At 41.5% G+C, this 14,325-nt stretch overlaps 1 protein-coding gene across 2 annotated transcripts in view; it reads right to left on the minus strand.

Annotated features, from left to right (window-relative positions):
• The window catches only part of GPR63 (G protein-coupled receptor 63), a 28,302-nt gene extending 14,530 nt beyond the window's left edge, over positions 1-13,772 (minus strand). Inside the window, exon 1 of one of the 2 annotated variants that reach the window (XM_054279993.1) lies at positions 13,488-13,772. The gene's annotated coding sequence lies outside the window, so the exon portion shown is untranslated. Of the gene's footprint in view, positions 1-12,937; positions 12,985-13,487 lie in introns of those variants that run through there. The other variant, XM_054279994.1, reaches the window with a different exon arrangement.
• Positions 13,773-14,325: the final 553 nt, after the last annotated feature.

Below are 14,325 nucleotides of genomic sequence, written 5' to 3' on the forward strand. Positions count from 1 at the left end.
GTTATGAACTTGGAAATTCTTTAACTTCTAACCTCCAAGAAGAAAAAAAACACAAGTACTTTTGCAAAGTAAATCTGGAAAATTTTAATAAATTGGAGTACATTGAAGAGCTTGCTAGGCAAGATTGCTTTGGGTAGTTTTCTGTTGACAGTTAGGGGTTAAAAGTGTTTCATAATGAAATTCCTTTTTCCCCCACTCCATTATAAATTATTAGTCAGGCTTTTTTTCTAAGAACAGAGGGGAAAAGCTTCGTAACCCTTCGTGAAATTTGAGTGCAAGGATTCCTGACCCTGCAAGGAGCTCTACCTGTGGAATTACAACCTTGATGATATCAGCATTGAGACCTGGCAGAGCTTCTGAAAGGGTAGTCCTGACCTTTTCCTTCTTCATTCACTCATTCCTGAACCCAGCTCCCCAGTCCCAAAGCAGAAGGAATAAACTGAACTAAAACTGACCCTGGCAAGCAAATTTAGAAGTTTCACATTTCTGGCCTGAAGCTGTGAGATGCTGGGGAACACAGATCAAGGCTTAAGATGTAGATTTAGATTCTACATACTAAGAGATATTTTAATTTAACAGTCAGTCCTGTGCCACAAGCAAGAACGGTGCAAAACCTGTACTTACAGATGATCACAGAAAAATCTGCACCTTTGATTCCCCAAATCAGGAGCTGTCATTTACAAAAAACTGAAATAGTCGAACTAAAATCACAAAGATCTTACACATAATTAAACTTTAAGGTGTTACCCACAAATACCCAGATTACATTAAAGACTTAGCAAGAGCCTACAGAAGATCAGAAATATTATGAAATTGCTTTTCAAGTGAGTTGTAATTTTGTTACACACTTTACTGACAATTCTCTATGTCTCTTCATGCCTAGTCTATAGCCATATTTTATCAAGTTTTTCTAACATTTTCTTAGGATACTAAGTCAAACCACAGGCAACAATGAAATGAAATACTGAAAGCTTACTTCCTTCACAAAAGAGTCAGTCCATCAGAAGACAATAAGCAAGGAAAAAAAGCCTGCTTCAAGTCAGAAAGCCTTCAGAGAGTTGTCCTAAGGCTATTTTGGCTTTTCAACTACGGAAACTATATTCTCTGAGCTCTGTGAAAATGTTCCACCTTCACATACCTTAAGGTAAAGACCTTAAGGCTCCTTGCATTACATCATTCTTACTTCCTCTGTAGTGCCCCAGCATACCCAACATACACTATTGCATTGCCTTCTGCTAAAATCAGGGGAAGATGAATTTTTCTGTTCATAGTTTGGACAACAGCTGTTAGCACACTGTCTTCTCTTGTAAGCAAGGGCTTACAAAACTCAGCCTATAAAAATGGTAATGCCAGCAGCAGCACTCTACACTGGTGGAATTTAAGCTGTATCTCCCACAGAAACATATCTGCTTCTTGAAACGAAATTTATTTTAACAAAAATTCATCTCTTTATGAAAAGATGCAGGGATGCTAATGAGAAAGCGATTAGAATGGCCAGATGTGTACACTCTTCACACAGTGTGCAGCTCACAGATTCCTGGGATTTGATTTAGCTCCCAGAGCAATGCCATCAGCCCTGCTCCTGCTTTTCCCTCAGGGATTCAGGCCGTGCTGGAGCCAAGCTCTGTGCCCGCCCAGGAGTGCTGCTGCTGCAATACAGGTGTTGTGGACCTCACTTCTTGGCTCCCATGGAAGAGATGCTGGTAGCGAGTTAAATGAGGCGACTCCCACTCCCAGCATTCTGCTCTGAGAGTGCTCAAAGGCTGCAATGGCAAGATTCAGCTGAGAACTAAGCAAAGATTTACTTTATATGCCTATTTATATTATAACCTTTCTTCTCATACATACAGACATATGTGCATATATTTCCAATAGTTATTATCACCTCTATTCAACCAAAGACAAACATAAAATGTTTCATACAAAAAAATCATCTAAGTCATAAGGTTCCTTTGATTCTTTCCCCAGATTTTCCCTATACTTTGCTTTTAGTCTAAATTAGTCTATTAAAAATCAGCTGCATGTTACAATATTAACTTATTTTTCCTAATACAGAAATGGAGAATAAATAAACAATCAAATTTTTGATAGTTATCTGTGTCATCTCATATGATAGCTTCAGAATTTTTTTTGGGTCATGTCAGCCAACTGGAATAAAACTTTAAGACAGCAGCTATTTTGGAGATTCAATCCTAGTCAGAATTCTATTCACACTAGGAATTAAAAGACAGTTAAATTAAGAGTTCCCATCTGGACACTCTCAGGGTGAGATGACATATTGCAGACATTCAGACCCTATGCAATACAGACACTAACAATTTCTGTTCAGACCCAACAAGCAGGGCTTGTAACATACATCCCAAAGACATAAAAAAATTGATTACATTTGCGAGCCAAAAACATTTAAATGAGCTAGTCTAATGATTTTTAAAGCACATTTTTTTTCAAGCAATACAATAGATCAGTACTTCAATTTTTTCCAGTTTTTTTAATCATAAATATGCAATATAAACAAATATCAACTGAATAATTCAAATCCTTTCTAGGAATGATTTTTTAAAGTACCTTATAATTCCTTGTTACAAATAAATTAACAGTTAATTGAATGGACTCTGTACTACTAATTAGTTCTGTGCTACCTGGGACCTTTTAAGCAAACAGAAGACCAAATCAAATGCCTTCCATAGATAGTTACAGCAGTTCTGAGTTCACAAACTTCATATTTAAGAAAGGTTTCTTTCCATGGAAAAGCTCCTTCAGCAGTAAATTAGGGATTTTCACACTACTTTTAAAACGTAGAGAAATAAAAAACCAAAAATCTGAAAAAACACATACCTCCAAAAAGAACAACAAACCAACAAAACAAAAAAACCAAAAAAACCCCAACAACAACAACAAAAAATAACCCAACAAAAAAACACTGAAAAATTAAAACATCCCAAATCCCTCCAACCTACAAAGTATTACCTTACCAGAAAGGTGTAATCCATTAATTCCTGTTGTCTTCCACTTTGGTAGCTAAAGGTCCTATTTCCCTACTCAACCAAAGGCTGTTTAAATATGCTCAACTAATGAATTTTGCAAATAATAACAATGTTTCTTCTGTTATAGAGAAGTTTATTCAGTCTGTCTTTAGACATGAAATTGAACCTGAGAAAATACTGTATGGAATTTATCATCCTGCAACCAGAATGACTCTGAATAGACTAAATGTAACATATAATTATAACATATAATTTCTAATTCAATTACAGTTATTCAGTAACAGCTGAAAAATTCAGACCAAGGGAGTTGTACCAACCTTTTAAAACACACAAAAGTTAGAAATAACTCAAAGTTACAGGCATGATTTATAGGAAAACAAGTGCAATGACATCTGCCATGAGACCAGAAAACTAAACCCTTGTCTCTCTGCTTTCTGTAAACCTCTTTACAGACCATAATGATACTGCTGAAATTAACATCATTCAGCCTAAGACATCAAAAACCAACTCACATAAAATCAGAAGTGATGAGTCTCTTGTATTTCCAGCTCAGGAGAAAAAAAGAAAAAGACCTCTTTATTGACACCTTCCTCAGGGGTCTTACTGCTCCTTCCACCACACAATGAGCACAGAGAGTGACACAGGAAGATTCAAGGCATCAGGAGCAACCAGCCACCAGGACAATTGAACCTGCTCAGTTCCAAAGCCCCTCAGCAAAGGAGTGATTTTAGAGGAAAGGTCATCTTTTACATGCAATGAAGCTCTAGCCTGTGCCTAGCTACTGTTTCAGTGAAAAGACAGTGGCAGATCCTGATCTGTGTGCAAACTGACAGCACTCATATAAATCCAATAAATCCAGTCATTTGACAATGACAGAGGGAAAAGTTATAGTGCTTTAATGCCATCTCCACAAAGGTTTCTGCTGCCTACCTGGCAGAAAAGACCAGAAACAGTTCTCTCAAATGTACTCTAAATAAAAGTTCAAATGCTGCATGTTCAGAAGGTTTAACAGTGCTGGAACAAAGACACATTTTCAAGAATGTGTTTCATTGGAAACAGTTGAATTTCAATTCACAACACCTAGAATGGAAATTTTACCAACCACCTGTACATACTTGAAAACCTTCCTTAGCCTTCCACTTCATATTTAGCTTACAAACTATCTTTGCTTGGCAAGTTCTTACCACTTTCACTCTTACCAAGAGCTCTCCAGACCTTTTTGTTACAGAAGTAGAAAAGGCAAGTTTCTGAAGCTCCACAGACTGAACCATTGCCTGTCCTCCTCCCAGTCCATCTTATCAACAGGAGAGGTTGCTGTCTGTCCTGCAGGCTCAGCTTACTTAAGTCTTGATCTATTAGCTGCATGCTTAGCTAGAATGGCTCAGGTATGCTTGCCCTTTTCACTGGTAAGGAAAGAAAAACCAAAAACACCACCTGTGATGTATCAGTCATTAACCCTGGTCTGGAAATCTGATACATTTTCATTAAAAGCACTAGGAAAAAAAGAGCCAGGTATTTTCTTGGGAACAGCAAGTATCAAAACCACAACCCAATTCCCTTACTCTGAGCAACTTCATGTATGTGTATCAAACAACTATAATATATACGTTTATACATGAAGTTCAAAACCTGTAACTTCACCAGGTCTGTAGAAGCTCTGTTCTTTCCAAGTACTCTGAAGCAACTCAGCTCACTTCCTTATATCAGTTTTTCAGTCAGACCATACTGCTGCCAGGTCTTTATACACTGTTACCTATCCACTACACAGTAGTTTGAATGATTATTTTAGAACCTGCGTCCCTGTACAGCTTCTGTCCATTTCCTAATTCCCATAGCAATTTTTGGTTCAGTGACCCACATGCCAGGTAGTGGCAGTGGGAAGTTAAGGTACCTTTTCTAAGTACTAATAAAGCAATGAAAATAAATGAACCATAAAATACAGGAAATTAACTTCTCATCACATCATCTAGCTACCCACCCAAATGAGTTTAAAATACCAGCTTCAAGCAGTCTGATATTCTAGGGACACCCAGTTGCCACTTCATTTATAGTCTGTTTCCTTAGCAACACTATAATCCATCTGGCTGCAGAAAGCTAAATTCTCAAACCATATCCTCCCGTACACCGGAAATAGGCTCAAAACCATTTATATTTTAAACAGTCATCGTGATTACTGAGCATGTAAATGAATCTGAAAAGGCAGTAATGTCCTTAAAACACACACACAAATTCTCACTGCTCTAGTTTGAAAAGCTGGTTCCTATATAGAGAATATCTTCCACCAAGAGTTTCAGAAATGAAATACTTCCTCTTTGTTTCACCATGTCCAGCTGAAGAGGCCTTTAGAACTGCACTTGGTCAATCAGTTCTCTTAAGACTTTTCAAAGAGAAGTAATTTGCAAGACCTAGAATGCAATGCCATGAAAGACAGCCAGAAAAACCCTGATGAAAACTGATCACATTACAAAGTAGAGCCGCTTGTCTTAGAAGTACTTACTCTTTAACTTTTTGCATCTAAAACTATAAGCATCATCTATACAAACTAAACTAAAAATCCAGTCCACAACAGTAATGGGGTAAAAATAACAGGGTCAAACTATTCAGGATATCCAGGCGAAGAACTGGACGGTAACTAGCAATTTCCCAGTGAAACTGGATAACATCAGACCTTCTATCACAGATGAATGGATACAACTTAAAATCACAGAATGCATCTTAAACATACACTGTTTTGCCTGAATTTGGCAACTTCAACCTTGCAAAGTTACGTAGAATAGAACCACCACTGCCCCTATCTCAAAGACTCATTAACAGCAAGCCAGTCTTTAATCCACAGAATACCTCTGGCATGCAGTGAGCCATTTCAGTTCTGCACAACTTTGTGTGACTCAGCTGTACAGTGGTGGCACACAGGTCCTCACTGCCGGACCTGCTGACAGCAATGAAGAGAGATTAGAGCAGGCTGAGGATTGAACTGGGGAGCCCTTTAGGGAATGTGTGACAAAATTGGAAAGTGTTTATCAATATGAATCCCCAACCTCAGACCTTAGGAAATTCCAGCTCCTTACCAGCATCTGGTTTTATACACACCATCTCCCTCCTCCTTTTCTTCCTACTAGGGCTGAGACTGATCCCACCTAATTCAACACAGCTTTCAGGTAACCACATAAGCTTACTCAGCAGTCAGACAGAACATGTATTTCTGGAAAGTGAATTCACCTAAATAATTTCACATACCTACTTTACTTCTCTTGTTTTGTAACAGTACTGTATATGAACACCTCTGGTGCCTATAATGGTCTGCACACATCTGCCTGAAAATCTGACTCAGGATTCCATATAAGAGTAACATAATACTTAATAGGTACATTCTGCAATTCTGTAGTTTCAGCAAACTGCAGAAATTGCCCTGTCAACAGCTGACACCAGCCTCCCCAAGGAGTGATTCACCAGGCCCTGCTCCCTGGAGTTAAGATGCTGAGATCCTCAGTGTGCTCTGGAGCTTGCCAGAATCCCACAAACACTGTAACTGAATCAAGATAACCCATCTTTCCCATCATTTCACATGTGTGAAGTCTTGGAAGACCACCAAAGAGACAGGTAAGTCTCTGGACCAATGCCTAATTCACACTCATTTATACTGGCATCAATAAACAAAGAATCTGATTGTTTATTCAAATAGCTACATATCCAAGAACAGAGATAGACTTTGCAAACAGTGCAGAAAAAACAGAGAGAATATTCCAGGGCTATTTTATTTTCAGCCTTGCTGAAAATAGCTTGAAGCGTATCACCATATTGGCAGTGTACCATGAAGATGCTTTTTCAAGTCTATCATTTGTGGCAGCCTTGAAAACACATTTAATTCAGTTCATTTGGATCTAACAGTTTAACAGCATAAGTGCTATTACCTGAGATTTCATGCTTTGATTTGATATCTCCAGAAAAGATGAATGCAGTCGGAAATTGCCTTCTTATCAAAATGAATGGAATGGAGAGGGAAAACACTTCTAACTTCAGTCAGCAAATGCACTCACCCCATCCCTATTGCCATAATAAATGCAATAGAAATTTCTGACAGCAGATGCAGATGTCCCAATATCAGTAATGCATAGTACAACTTCTCCCTGTTATAAATACTCTCAACATGCCTTATGAGTCATTATTAAATATTGCCAAATTTCTTTTAAATGTCACCTCCTTATCACAACTGACACACTTGGAGGTTGAGCAGACATGCTGAATGAATTCAGTTGTGTAAAGGACAGAATTAGCTTTTCTCAGCTCTACCAACTCACAAACCCTTCAAACCAGAAATAAGGCATGTGGTGGGAGGCCCTACTGCAATTCAGTTGATTTTGCTTCAAAAATAAAGAGGTAGTTCCTTTGCAGGCCACATGATTTTCCCAGAGTACTCAAGCATATGAAGGTCTGGGGTACTAGTGGGCATGTGTGCACTGTTGAGAGAATGGAACCACAAATACAGCACGCTCATTTCTTCTACATTTCATAACATGTCTTGGGCTAGATGTGGGAAGTTTGGATTTTTGTTTGGAGATTTTCTTTGGTTCTTAAAGTCATTTTGGTAATAGGATGAAGCGCGGGAAATCTGGGTATGAATTTTAAATCATTATTTGAAGTTTATATATGCAAAAGCATATGAACATATAGTTAGCAATATCAAAATATCATGTGTATATGATGTACAGTGCTTTTAAACACACCCACAAGTGTCACATAAGACTCAAGAAAATGGTCTAGAGAAAATTTAGAAGTGACAACTGACAAAAGAGTCAAAATCAAAATGATCACGTAATAAAAGGCTTGTTGGAACATCTACTGAAAATAAGAACTTAATCAAGATATATAATGTGTTTCCAAATTACATTTCAAGTCTTTGACAAAAAGAAAGTAAGCTCTATTTTTCACAAGGTATCAGTCTCTTTCTATCATTATACAAAATGAACCTTGAATAATCCTTTGAAAGGGATAATTTTATGAACTACACTACTGATATGGAAAACGAGTAGCAATACCCACTTCTAAGTAGTAGTGGGTTTTGAAGTTCTAAGACAGCTTTAGAAAGACAGGATTATTATTTCACAATTTGCATTAAAAACACATGCTTTTTCTTCTGCTTTGTTGTACAGTTTTCCCCTTGTGCTCAAAGCAATCAAAACCTCTTGTTTGTGAAACTTTCTGCCCTCGTCCCATCCCTTCTCGCCTTTTTAAGAGGCAGGATAACTTGAACAAGACAGTAGGGTAATGAAGATAATTTAACTTTTCCTGAAGAACTGAGATACAGAGATGAACATCACCACAAAAGAAATACACATTGAATGTAATTATTAAGCATTCAGAATTGGCTGCAAGTAAGACATGTGATCATATACTGAGCAATGACAAGAAAATAAAGGACTGGAAAGGTGCTCACTAAGGATTAACCTTGCCTTAACGTAGCTGGATAGAAAGGCTAAGAGCCATTGAGACTCTAATGATACAAAGCAGAGAGACACTGAGCAAATAGGGAGAATAAACTACTTTCTGAACAGGCTCATTTTCTCCCCACTGATTGTGCCTGAAAGGCTAGTTGAGACTACTTCAGTATCAATGTAGCACTCTGTAGATCATTTCTAACAGAGCCCCCAAAAGTAGTCAGTGGGTTTAAATTTGCTATGCAGGGGGTCCATACACCCAATAAGGTGAAAAAAAAAAATCACAGGATGACAAAGATGTCTTTCAGAAGCCCAGCTTGAAGACTTAAATTTACCTCCTAAACCACTGGCATCTATTCACTACACACAATGATGTAGTCACCTGATGGAAAATACAATGCATGGTCACGTGTGAGAAAGGAGAAATTTCAAACATCTCATCTGATTCAAAGAGCAAGGCTGGCAAAAGACTTTTATTTTGCCCCCATTAACAAAAAAGTAATCCAACTGATTTGATCACCCTGTTACTGAATAAGGTGTGCAATCATGGCTGGAACAGAATTGTTTTTTATGTACTTGGCAAAAGTTATCTATATTCCAAACAGAAAGTGAGCTATTAAGCATTAGAAAAGTATCTGTTGCCTTTAAGAGCACAAGAACCTCATTATTCTTGGAGGCTCATAGCAAAGGACCAGGACAACTGACACAAGCTACAGTAGGGTAACTTCAATTAGGCCTTAGGGAAAAAACTTCACAGTGACAGTGGTCAAACACTGGAACAGGTTACTCACACAGGCTGTACAATTCCCATCCTTTGTGATTTTCAACACTCAAGTGGACAAGACCCTGAGCAACCTCATCTAACTTTCAACCAGACTCATCTCTCAGCAGAGAGGTGGCCTACACGACCTCCAGAGGTCTCTTCCAATCTCAGTTATTCTGTAGTTCTGTGCCCCAGCCTCAGTTCACCTAGGTTATAAAGTGATTATTTCCTCACTACAGCCTGCAAAAGCCAAGCACTGGGTCTGAAAGCCAGTTTCCTCTTTGCTTTCTAGACCTGATCTGCTTGGCCAGCTGACCTGACCCATGCAACTAGAGGGCTGCAAGCTAGATTAGGACAAAACACTGCACAAATGAAGTGACTAGCAACTACAGTTTATTAAACCAACAAAGAAAAGGATGTGGCAGAAAAATGTAGAAAGCAGCAGGGCAATAAGATAACCCAGGAAGAAAAAGGTAAGTAGAATATTGCAGGGAAAACAGCAGTAAAGTCACCAGACAGACCTGCCCACAGAATGGATGGCCAACAGAATTGGAACTGGGCATCAAAGCTTCCAGTCAGTTATATTATATCACATAAAGAGTAGGAGGGTTATTTCATAACAAATGTATAAAGGCTTCTATCTCTCTTAATTGTCAATCCACCTATGGATCATGACCTACTACTACATTTTACACAGTTACAGCCTGAGCTGGCATTTAGAGGTTCTCACTTTGCTAATGATATCAGAAATTATCAAAGATACCCCAGGAAAAAATACATCTTTTGCTTCTATTTCTTTTAGGGATTAAAAAAAAAAAAGGCACTGAGAAAATTACACCCAAAACTACATCCAAAAATTATGTTAAAAAATTAGTCTTCAAAAGTCAAGCTCTGAAGACTTGAGAAGTAGCAGTCAAACCCTGTGACTTCAATTAAACCCTGTGACATAGGCTTTAACTATGTGACTAAATTCTGCTTATCCACACAGAATCCATCTTCTTTTGGAAGGTCACCAAGACAAACAAGAGTTCAAACCCTTGCTTTCTCCACAATTATTGTATGTCACCATATTACATTTAATCAACATGATTCAAGCCTTGCTTTAGTAACTACAAGGAGGAGAAAATCCAGGAGAGATGCAAAAGTGATAACCACTCACTAATTTCGGTTGCCTTATTCGAGATGCAAAGCATTCCGAAAAAAGCTGGGTCCTAGATAGTATAAGGCACAGTTCCCACAGGCCACATCTTCACTACTTCAAAGCTTTAAATTTCCAAACTCTTCTGTGCTTATGTGGTCTTGGTAATATTCTTGTAAACACAGCTTGTGTATAATAAACATCTAGATTGAGGTAAATTAGGTTACAGTTATGCAAGAGATTTCTCAAAGTGCCATTCAAGCCAGTGGGACTCCTCAGATACCTCCAACATTATCTAAGTGTAATACACCTTACTGAAACAGTGTTTTTACACAGGCAAGGAGAAAAAAAAAAAGATAGCTCACCTTTCTCCTAAACTACACACAGAAATAGCTCAATATTAAGAATTGTATTTTATGAGGTTTCATTCTAATGAAATCAACAGGAATTTGACTGTGCCAAGCTGCCTGTTTGGGAAAGTACTTTAGAGCATTAACCCAGTCCCATCACATACTTCAGGCTTACATAAGTATCTAAGTATTACCCTCAGCTGGAAATGAGATGGTTAAACAATTTCACTACTCAAGTTCAAACTGTGCTACTGTCTAGGTTAGCAAAATAAAGATTAACAACACATTACAGAGATAAAAAGTTCACCATTCTATTAAAGTATTCTATGAGAGGTGGAATGATCTGACAATTTTTGACCTGAATTCTGGATACTACAAGTAGGATTTCTTAGATGATACACTTTCTCTTGCCTCACCTCATCTTTAACAACTAAGTCTGACATTCTCTGAAGCATTAAAAAAAAAAAAAACAAAAAAGAACAAACCCAACTTGCTCTGCCCAACTTGCTACTTGTAGCAAAATAATTATGGAAGTTCCATGTGACTGCAGGCCAGGGAGCTTCACATCCACCATCAGGACTGTTATGGACATGCATTGCCCTAGGAGAACATTCCCAGACAACCAGAACAAGTCACAAAAGCCTCTTATGAACAAGTGAGAAAACCACCAAGCCTTCACCTACTCCGTCTTCAACCACATGCACAAGCAGAGAAAACAGGAAGAAAGCAGTCCTGGCACTTCTCAGCAGCTGACTATGAAAAGCAGCATTTTATAGTGCCAGAGATCCTCAACGCAGGGAAATGAAATCTCCACCATTGAGTACAGAGCTAAGGGAGGCTACCTGCAGATAGACAACGTTATAGATGGACTATGGCCACACCAGTAAACCAAGCAATGCCAGGAATCACTCCCTGGAAATGGAATTCACTGTCACACTGACTGCTGAGCTGCCACACACCAGCACAGCATCCTTCTAACACAGGGCTGCTACAGGTCTCTCATGCAAATTTCCTGTTCTGGAAGGCAAGAGAGTTAAACAGCATTGACAAGGGCTAACCCACAGCACTTAGCTTCAGAACCAGAAAATGGTCTTGGGTGCATTTCATTAACTGCAGAGAAGCAATCACAGCCTCTCCAAGCTTTATGTGCTACTGTTCCTAGAGGAATATTTTAGAAGTGGCAGATGCAATGATGAAGCACACAAGCAATGCCTGATCAGCAGTACCTGACAAAAGTCACCTACGCATTGTAGCGCACAAGAAGAAAATTAGAAACTTGGAGAGCTCATCTTGGCTTCTTCCTGTTTCCTCTGAGTAGGCACACACTGCACGTGAACTACTAATTTCCAGTCTCATTTATTTTCTCACTTAAAAAAAAAAAGTTTTGTACATTTAGAATATGTTCTTACAGTAAGGCTGCTTCTAATAAAGGAGTAAAGTAGAACAGCCAAGAGAATGTACTTTAGAGTGCTAATCATTTGTAAGTAGATATTTCAAAGGGAAATTATTTAGAAATTACTCTAGTTCTAATTACTAGTCATTACTAAATTTGCTTCTGTAGACTAAGAATGTAATTACTTGTGGGTCTATACTGTTATGCTGGAGCTACAGCAACATTGGTAAATACATTTTCATAACAGATAACAAAAAAAACCATTTTTGACACCTGACAATACGCACGTATTCTATGTTACCAATCTTGAAACAGATCTCTTTGACATTTCTTTACATTTTCAGTTAACTTGAGATGGTCTATTTAAAACTGCCCTTCTCATAATCTGATGCCTCTGACACCTTTGCTCTAATGTTAGAATGTGCAATATGTCCCACAGAAAATGCATTATGTAAAACCCATTTGCCACTGCTTAAGCATTCATTATCCATTTCAGTAAGGACAATTTTGTTTAGCAAGCTTCTTGGGCATGGATCTAACTTTCCAGGCATGCCTAACTCTGACCATTGAAAATTCCTATGTTATCTGTATCTTCCTGTAAATGAACTGTATCCTTCAAAAAGTGTTTTTGTTAATTTACAAGAACAAGTTTATTGTACGCTTTGTTATATACATATATATGAATATATACATATCTATACATATCTATACTAGGCTGTACTGTATCATTTGACTTTTACAAAACAAGTTTGGAACATCATGTGGCACACCCAAAGAAAAACTACATATACTTTTAAGTAGATGAAAAACAATCAAAACCAAGCGAGGCGTTTCTATTTCTTTTCTGCAGGAGCGACACGCACACACACCGTACCGACAGCGGCGGGCTCAGGAGTTGGGCAGAAGCAGCAGCCAGACGAGCAGGTGACAGGCAGCAGCCAGCTCTCCGTGCCTCTGGGCAGTGTCCCGGGAGCGGAGGGAGCCCGGCCACCTCCCGGGACGGAGCCCGGCCGGAAGCGCGGCCCCCGCCGCCGCCGGGGGAGGAGCAGCCCCCCACAGGCGGCACCACGGGCCCCGGACGCGGCCGAGCGCGCCCACCCGGCTCCGGCAGCGCTCCTGCTCCCGCTGCCCGCCGACGGCTCCGGCGGAAGAAGAGACGCCCGGTGCCCACGCAGCCTCCTCGGGGCGCGGACCCCCGAGCAGTCCTGGCCCACGGGCATGGACCCCCGGGGCTAGGACGCCGTCCCGGTGGTGGGACCGCGGCCAGGGGAAGCGGCTCAGCCGCGGGCGCTCCCCGCGGTCCCCGGCGCAACTCTCTCCGCGCTCCCGCCGCCCGTCCCGCCGCCCTCGGCCGGGCGGAGCAGCAGCCGGTCCCGCGGAACTGCCGCGGCCGCGGCGCGACGCCGCCGCTCGCCTCGCCTCACCTCACGGTGTGGCCGGAGCCCTGCGGAGCCCGGCGCAGCACAAGCCCGGCCTGAGCCCATCCCTCCGGGAAGTTTCCTGCCATCACAGCGGCCGGAGAAAACAAAAGCTTCAGAGCCGGGAGCGGGAGGAGAAGGAGGAAAGGCAGCGCAAGCAGAGAAGTGAGGGGCATTGCTCGCCCTCCGCGCCGCTGCCCTCGGCTGCCGACTCCCGCGGAGGGCAGCCCGCTCAGCGCCGCCTCCCCATTCGCTTCGGCGGCAGCTCTGCTGCCCGGGCAGCGCCGCGAAACCGGCGGACCGAGGAGCAGGCGGGCGAGCCAGCGCCTCCCCCGCTTCCCTCCGTCCGTCCCTGCCCGCCCGCCGGCAGCACGCCCCGTCCCGCCCGCCGCCGCCGCAGAGCCCCGCCCGCGCCGCGGCTCCGCCTCCCGGGGGCGCGCGCACGCTCCGGCCCAGCGGCTCCCGCCGGCCCCGGGGCCGTGGGCGCTTCCCGGCGGGGCGGCCGCGCCTCCCCCGTGCCCGCCCCGCGGCCGCGGGCGGCGCTCGGCACATCCGCAACCCCCCCCGTACCGTGTGCCATTCCTCATCGCCCAGCGCCGAGCAGGCTGCTCTGTAAAGTTGAAGGCGTCTCCTTAAAAATCCAGGTAAAAGATGCTGAGGAGCAGCATTAGCAAATGCAGAGGAGCGCCGAGCCTCCTGCCGAGCAGGGACATCAATACGGTATGCGCTTAGCGGTACTGCAGTCCTGGTGTACATAAAGGGAAAATTAATTCGTTTCTAAGCATGGCTTTACTACACAGAGTTGTTCCAGCTGATTTTTAAGCACCAACACAAGGCGTTGTGT

This window comes from Melozone crissalis, unplaced genomic scaffold (genome assembly GCF_028551555.1).
Source record: "Melozone crissalis strain CALT ecotype California unplaced genomic scaffold, PUWL_Pcris_2 ptg000027l_1, whole genome shotgun sequence".
Lineage (NCBI taxonomy): Eukaryota > Metazoa > Chordata > Aves > Passeriformes > Passerellidae > Melozone > Melozone crissalis.